The sequence below is a fragment of the Charadrius vociferus genome, unplaced genomic scaffold (genome assembly GCF_000708025.1).
Source record: "Charadrius vociferus isolate BGI_N301 unplaced genomic scaffold, ASM70802v2 scaffold650, whole genome shotgun sequence".
In the NCBI taxonomy this organism is placed as follows: Eukaryota; Metazoa; Chordata; class Aves; order Charadriiformes; family Charadriidae; genus Charadrius; species Charadrius vociferus.
The window spans coordinates 3213434-3221922 of NW_009646736.1; positions in this window are offsets into that span (position 1 = coordinate 3213434).

Here is an 8489-nt window from a genome sequence, read left to right on the forward strand (position 1 = left end):
CCGGGGGCGGCTGGAGCCCGGGGCACGCTCTGCACCCCCACCAGCTCTCACACTCCCGCCCTGCACACCCACGTGCGTGATGGGTTTCAGGGCATTAAATTGCATCAATGCAGCTGAGACCTCCCGAGTCCCGCAGAGGTAACCAAGTTTTAACCAGTCGCCTCTTCAGAGCAAGCTGGTGCGTTGCATCCTTTCCAGCGAGACGAGCGGCTTTTTCAGTCTCGATGCTGGATAAACGAGGGGTTTCTGAGGAAAGGCTGAGGCCAAGTCTGAGCTCTGCGAGCTGCAGATGTGCAGGAGGTGGGCACAGCTGGGCTAGGAGGGACCACTCTGCTAACACCTCGTGGACTGAAGGGCAATCGCATCCAGGGCTCCGTTTCCCACATTTCTGGGGAAATTACTGTGCTGCCTCCTACGCGCTTTGCAAAAGGATATAGCACAGAGTGCCTCCAGAGCCCGATCCCGTGCTCAGCTCCGACTTGTCACAGCTGGAACTGCTACCCACCGCTGTGAGAAATGGCTTTCAGTCATTAAAAAAAAAAAAAAGGGAAAAAAAAACCCAATACACTTCAAGCTTGGCAAAGCCTTGTAGGAAATTTTCAAGGAGGCCTGTTTCTCCCACACATCTTTTGTGTTAGCAAAAAAAAAACCCAATACACTTCAAGCTTGGCAAAGCCTTGTAGGAAATTTTCAAGGAGGCCTGTTTCTCCCACACATCTTTTGTGTTAGCAAGGTTATTATTATTATTATTACAATTTAAGATCACAGACAAATAGCTCTCAGAACATACAACGGGTGACTGCTTTGGCTTTTAAAAATTGGCCAGGATGTTGTAGATATTAAAAGGGGCTGCTGCATGCCCATAGCATCTCCTTTCCCATTGCCATCAGCAGCACTGTGCAATACTCCTTAAAGTAAAAACACATGCTGGAGCATTAATGATAATAGATGGATAGGCTGAGGTTGCCAACGTGCGTTTCTGTGCATAGGTCGAGCAAGACGGAACACAAAGGAGAAACATATAGAACAAACGCTCTCAAATAATCACCCTCCGAGCAGTAACTGCGTATTGAATCAAGACCATGATAGATTTACTTGCAGACAAATCCTACCCAGAATAGCAACTGAGAGACCCAGACAAGCATCCAGGAGGACACCCGCTCCATGCACTGTGGGTCAGCTGCTCGTGGGCGGCCACCGCTGCTGTCTTCACCCGCCTCTCGGAGGTCCAAGATCTCTGCAGTGGGTGTGGAGGGAGGAGATCTCCACCCAACCTTGGCCTTGCAACACTTCCCAAGTATTTTCATTGTCAGTTCCCTTCATAAATAACTCAAAACCAGGTTTTGATGACAGTCTGGGGCTTGTCATTGCTCCTGCCATACAAGCACAGCACACCATGGAAAACACAGAGTCCATCCAATCTCACAGTTACGCCGGAATCAAGAAAAGCTCAAATTAAACCTGGAAAAATCCCATCCCGCTCTGTTTTTGCTCAGTTGCGTGCTACCCCGCTGCAGAGACCACAGCAGTGCCTCGCCATGCTGCACCCCTTCCTCCCTCCCGGGGAGCGTGGCTGCAGGGGGGGGGGCTCACCGTGGGTGGCGTGAGTCACTGAGGGGGGGGGACAGAAGTCATCCACACACTTCAAACGCTCTGAGACACACACTCATGAATCAAATGGCTGAAAATAAAACCCGGCAGCCCGATAAGTGGGGCAAGGGTGTTGGAGAAAAGTGGTTTATGGGTCCTCCTTCCTTCCTCGCCTCCCCTTGTTTCTTTTTTTTTGGCTAAACGCAAAAGGTTTTCTTTGGGACATGGCTTTCCACATCACTCCTGAGCTTGAGTAACCCAGCTTGTGCAAGCGGCCGCACGCCTGGCTGGCACAGGGACGTCTGGTATTGCAGGGGGCCACCGGGCTGTCAAAGGTTTTCTTTGGGACATGGCTTTCCACATCACTCCTGAGCTTGAGTAACCCAGCTTGTGCAAGCGGCCGCACGCCTGGCTGGCACAGGGACGTCTGGTATTGCAGGGGGCCACCGGGCTGTCCTTGGCCGTGACTCGGCAGCTCCCACCCCGAAACACGAGTCCCGGGAGATTTCTGCTCCCGCCTGCCATGCGTGCTGCCTCCCGGGTCTCCTTGTGTGCTGCCCACAGGTTTGTTTGTGCTGCACTCCCCCGCTGGATTCGGCGGGGACAGGCAGAGCCCGCAGCACATGTGGACAATGAGGAGGAGAAGGAGCCGTTCCCGGCATGTGCTGTGGCCAGCCTGCCCTGGTGCATGGACAGTGGCCAACTTCAGCCCCCAGCACGGCTTCCCACCACCATCCCTGCTCCTTGCAGCGGCGTTGCTCCTCGTGGCCCCTTCACATGAGCCCACCTGCCAAGTCTATGGCACCCCTGGTGCCCACACACCTCCTGCTCCATCCCATGCCTTGGCAGCACCTCCTTGTCTGCAGACTAAACCCTGGAACGAAGCACAACGCAGGGCACAGAAGGAGAGTGAAGGCCGTTAAGGACCTCCACGTCGAGTACCCGCCTTAATGATGACAGCAAATTGCAGACCGAATGTAATCTCTTTGAATGAGAGGCGCCTCGAGACATCGATCATTTGGGGAGGCAGAGGGGCTGCGTACCCCGTGCCAGCACAGTACAAGATAGAGCTTGTCCGCAGCTTGGTTACATGGCAAGCAGAGCAAGGGAGAGAAAGGCCACGGTGCTGCCGAAGCACAGCAAAGCCAGCACACTGACACGGGAAGAAATGAAACGCCGGGGAGGCATTTGGCCTGTCATCACGTAAAACTTGCAAACACAACAGTGGTTATTACCAGGCTCAAACAATGAATCTGGAGAAAAAAAAAAAAAAGTCTCCGCTAAGACAATTGCTGAATCAAAACAGCTACAAGAAGTAAAAGTTTTGCTCTTCCTTAATAGAAAATGCTGGGCTTCCCACAGCACGTATCTTGTCTTAACTGTTTTAATACCTTGTGCCACGTGCTGCAGAACGAGGTGGCGCAGCAGCTCGAGCAGGCTGTCAGAGACCTGCAGCTCAGGGTGGCCAAAACTCCAAGTTTGTGAGAAGTCCAAACCTCTTGAAATCTAATTTCACTCTGATTGGAAACAAAAACTAACATTTGCAAAATTTCTCGTGACACAGAATGATTTTCCCATCTAAAAAGAATATCTGACAAACATCAGCACGAGGCATTTCTACAATCAGCTATTCCCGCCATGAAGCCCAGTAGCTCTGAATTAAATCAGGATGAAAAAACACAGTGAAATTGTCAGGGAACCTCTGCCCCTATCCCACCCCTTCCCCTGGTCTCCCAGCTCATGCCAACAGCCTGGAAACCCTCGCGGCCTGGCTGTAGGTTTGGGGGAGCTGGGCTGCAGGGCTGGGAACCCAGCGTGAAGCCACTGACCCTACAGGTGAAACCAACTGATGGCCAAACCGCCCCCACCAAGGCCAGTGGGAACACGGCAGGATGCTCAGAGTCCAGGCTTTGGCATTTGGCATCCGATCCACTGAGACACTTCTGGTGGTGCCAGACACAATTTGATAGTCATCTCCCAACAACTCAGCTTGTATCTGGTAAGTACATTTTTAAGTACTAGCTGGACTGGCAGGAGGCCACACAGGCCACACAACAACCCAGTGCATAAGGAAGCCCCTGGGAAGTGAGATATCAATGCCATAAGAATGCTGCATTTGATCTACAGCACAAAGTTTCATAATGCTACTTTACATCATCCCAGTTACTTTCACCCATCCCAGTGACCATTACTGGTTTCCCCCACAGTTGTGCTCAAAGGAAGCTGCTCTTGGTGCCATTCCTAACACATGTGGTCACCCTGCGAGGATGCTTCCATCTAACATGGCCAACAAATAAAGGAAGGAGACAAACACATCCAAGATCTGCTTGCTTAGATCCACTGCCAGGCTGGAAACAAAACTTCTAGCTGCTGGGATGGCCAAAACACGTTCCCTTTGTATTCACTACACACTTAGAATTACATCTCTTGTGTTGTCTTGGGAGTCTCCTTGAATATGACCTCCTTTGTTTGCTTTAATTAAGAATCCCTGGGGCGTTTTAAGCCAAAAGCGAAAAAACAAACCACCCTTACACTGCAACCATATGCGCCAGTGAAGGTTCAGATTCAAAAAGCAACATGGGTATGCCATGGCTTGGGTATCTCTCTCCATCACCAGCCAGCGAACAGCCCACGCGCTGCGCCGCTGCTTTGCCGGGCAGGAGAGGTGCGGGAGGCAGGGCAGGGTGTGCAGCCGTGCTCCCTGCGGAACCCCGGCGTTCCTGTTCCCTGCCTCTCACCACCGCTGGAGAAAACAGCCCGGCACATGGCACACTGGTGTTTGCTCAGCTGCGGTGCCTAGCCAAAGAGGGAACTCCAACAAGCCAGGCAGGCTCATTGCCAAAACGAGCGGGCAATAGCCGTTACCACATCCCAGCCACTCTAACCCCGGTACGTGCGCTCCCAGCTCCAGTTTGGGGCAGCAACAAATGCAGAGGAGGAAAGCCCGCCCTCCGCAGCGAGGCGCAAGGCCAGTCCAGGGGAACGGATGGGTGTTTAATGACAGCAACCACACGGCCGGCCCCGGGACCGACACACGCTGCCGGCAGGATCAGCGAGCCAGCAGGCACACGCGCTGCACCCGAGAGACCTGCGGTGCTCGTCCTGGCTCGGCCACAACCGCACCCCCGGAGCAGACCAGCTCTAGCAGGGGATGTCCCCTGCAGCCTCCCCGCTCCCAGACCTCAAAACTGCCCCTCTTCCCCCCAGGCAGCCCTGACTCCCCCTGCAGCTGATGGACTTGAGGGATGGAAGCTCCAGCTGCAGTAGGGCACCTCAAGCAGGGGACAGCCCGGGGCGGCATTCGGGGACGAGGTTCCCATCCAGCCCAGAGAAAAGATCACAGAGGAGCATTTATGGCCCCGGCACCCAATTCAGTCCCTCCTGTGAAGGCCACGAGCATGGTGGACTCCAGCTGGAGGCTGATGATGGCCCTCCCCACTCTGCAGCCTCCAACAAGCAGCACAACACCGGCAGCCAGGAACGGAAAAACTAAGAGGTCCATGGGGAGATTAGGCTGCAGTTTAATATTTTGTTTCATACAAACATAATATCACTCCAAGCTGCAGTCGCCCATCCCACCAGCTGGTAAATTCTCAGGCCCTAGAAAAATTGTTCCATATAGATCAAAAGGGGCTCTTGCAGAGGTTGTGGCTTACCCCAAAGTTTTTCCTTACTGGTGCTCATAAAACCACTGGGATTTAAGGCTGAGCTCCTCCCACCCCCAAGGAGGTCACCCCGTTCCCTCTTCCCGGGAACACCACAGCAGTGGCGGAGCACAGCCCTTTGCCCACAGCAGAGGCACGGAGCCGCCTGCACGCCCTCCTGTCCCCACATCGCAGGTCCCAGTTAGACCCTCCTCCTGCACACCGGCTGTGAGACCCGATGAGCATCATCTGCGGGGCAGTGCGGGATGGACCAGAAAAGGAGAACTGGTGATGCTGGATTGTGAAGTTGGGGCTGAACAGAGGTGCTCCGACAGTGCTCGCCCTGGCAGCGGTGAGGGCAGCCCAGCATTGTGCAAGAGCCCTCTCCCCAGGCGCCCTCGGGAGTTGGCAGAGCAGAGGTGGCCGCTTGGCTGAGGGGCACTGCCTGCAGCGGTGGCAGGGTGTTTCCCTGCTGTGCAGGGACCGAGGGTGACTCGGGGCTGCGTGGAGCTCTGCAGAGACCTTTGGTCCCTCCAGCCTGGCAGGAGCACTCGTCGCCACCACGTGAAGACAAGAGACAAAGGTGGCCCAGCCACAGGGCAAGCCACCATCGAGGAGTCACAGCTCCAAATATGCCCCTTCCCACCCCAAATGCCCGAGTGCAGAGAGGTGACGCAGGACCTGCACTTGTCCCCATCACCGTACCCACCAGGGACAATCCCGCACGTCACAGCCAGTTACGTGGGCAAGGGCTGGGGTGCCTCGGACGCCTCTTCCTGCCTCCCTCTCTCGGGCCACTCCCAAGGGAGCAGCAGCGAGCCAAACCTAAGGCAAGAGCAGGAGGAGGGACTTTCTCCTCTTCCTCTGCGACAAGGCACGGAATCTCAGCTATGCCAACAGGAGGGGGGTTACTGGGGAGCAAAGGCCATCTTCCCGCCCGCAGTCAGTTGTCAGGGCATCTCTCATCCCACCTTCAAGTTTTGGAAAGCGAGGATCAATCTGTTACCAGCTGTGACAGCCGAAAGCCCCAGCAGCTCCTGTCTGCTCCGCGCCTACCCGGGCCCGCGTGCTACAAGGCTCCTTCTGATGCTGAGATGCAACTGGAGATGATGCCAATTAAAGAAGCGAGGCTGTCACAATTTCAGCGGCACAAGTGAGATGAGAAAACTAATGGTGTCACCGAGTGTCTGCAGGAACAAATTTACAAACCTAATCACCTCCCAGCATAGCCGGGCTGCCAGCGCCTGGAGGAGGTGATAGGGGAGAAGAAAGCTTCCGGGACCCTTAAAGAATGTTAATTTACACTAATAGGAATCGGATCTGTCCTTGCCTGTAATCAGCAGCAGAATTGAGATCCTGAGCTGGAATATTAATGCAAGTGCTCCATGGGAGATGGAAACCTCTCAAAACCTCTCTCAAATGATAAGAATTAAACATTAGAAGAGCAGCACAGCAAACTGCAATGCAGTTGTGGTGTCGGGAGGAGTCTGCTGAAGGAGGAGGTTGAGAAATTCTGTGGGAGGATCACCGCCTCTTGGTAGTGCCCAGGACCACAGACCCCCGCTGACCACTACCTGACACGCTGATTTTTTCCTTCCAGACACCCTCCCAAACCTGGGCATAATCCCCGCTTCTCCTGTAAAATACAGTATAAATGAATTTTTAATCCTGGGTTGATTGGGTGCATCCTCTGTACCTAATGAAACCCACCACACAGGAAAAAAAATCTCTTATTGTGACAATCATTGTATTTTATTATTCTATGTAACTACTGTTACATTTTGGGGGAAGGGAAATACCTCTGACGCTTCTTTTCAATGAGGTACTAAGGATTTGGGGTGCTCAGTTTGACATATGGCACTGAAAATGAGCCACTCTTCCTGGAAATGAAGCTGATGGGGAACACCTGACACCGAGAAGAGGACAGATCCAGAACACCACTTGCTGCTGAAGCCTGTGGCAGAAGAGGGGTCTGACTATGAGTTATCACCCTGAGGAGTACACTACAGGTGTCGGGCACGTCTTTTAAAAGGCATTTTGTTCTCTTGTGTTAGTTTTTCCCCTCCACCCTGTGTTTGGCCACAGGGGTTACAGAGCAGCGGAGCACCTCTGCGGCACGGAGCCACCGCAGGGATGAACCAGCCCCACGCTGGGAGAAAATCCGCAGCCAGGACACCACTTTGCTGAATTGAAGCGCATCATACTCCAGGTTTCTTACCGAGGCCCAAATGGGGCGCTCAGGTCGTTCCTGTACACCCTACCTTGTCCTCAGGAAGCTCCTGCTGCCGAGTCCCTCTCCCACGTTTCCTGATGGCCACAAGCAAGCAGCGCCCCGAGGCAGCGATGCGCCTTCTGCGCTTACCATATCAGGGCCCAAAATATTGAAGGAGAAATGAGTTTTCACCTCCCTGAGGACAAAAAAAGGTGCTGTCCCGTTCCTCGCTATTAGAGAAAAGCAAAGCCTAAGGGCCTTTGGACTTCATAATTTATGTTGCAAGCGAGGCGCGGGGCTGAGAGCAGCCACAGCCAGGACCCCGAGCGCACTGCGTCTCCTCCTGCTCTGCCCCCCCCAAAGCAGAGGTCCCACTTCCCACCCCATCTCACGACAGCCCATTGCCACCGCGAAGGGGAACTGGGCTGATTCACAGCAACCCAGGAGCGATCCTTTGGTCCTAAGCTATTGATGACAAGGGAGAAGTCTGGGGTTTTTAACCTTTGCACTGAAATTACCCCCAGTTGAAACTAATCATTTACTTTTTTTCTGTTACTACAGCTAAAAGTTGATCTGCCGCCGCATTTTTTAGCAAAACATCTTTGTAACAGGCATGTCAGTAACATATCTTAATTTTCCTGCACAGTCAGCAGGTACACAGTAACAACCGCATGTGCAATTGCGGAGCATCCGTGTCTGAGGCTGCCATCAAAACAATACAACGCGTTGCGGAAGGACTCTATTTTTCCCTGTCACTTACATGACAGATCTCCTTAATTAACTAATTTGCTGGCAGAGAGAATGAATGAATGGGAGATAAATTGGCTTGCTTTGCTATTAATTTCTCTATTGTCTTCTTGTATATCAGGTTAATTCAATGTTACTGAAAGTGAGGATTAAAAGCCTCAATTACTAGAAGAGGGGGGGGGAGCTGAAGATGCTTACAAGGAGCCCTGTGAGGAGCTCAGCGGCGCTGGACCACGGCGGGGGCCGCAGCCCGGCTGCTGCAGGAGGGCAAAGCCTGAGGGGGGTCACAGGGGAGG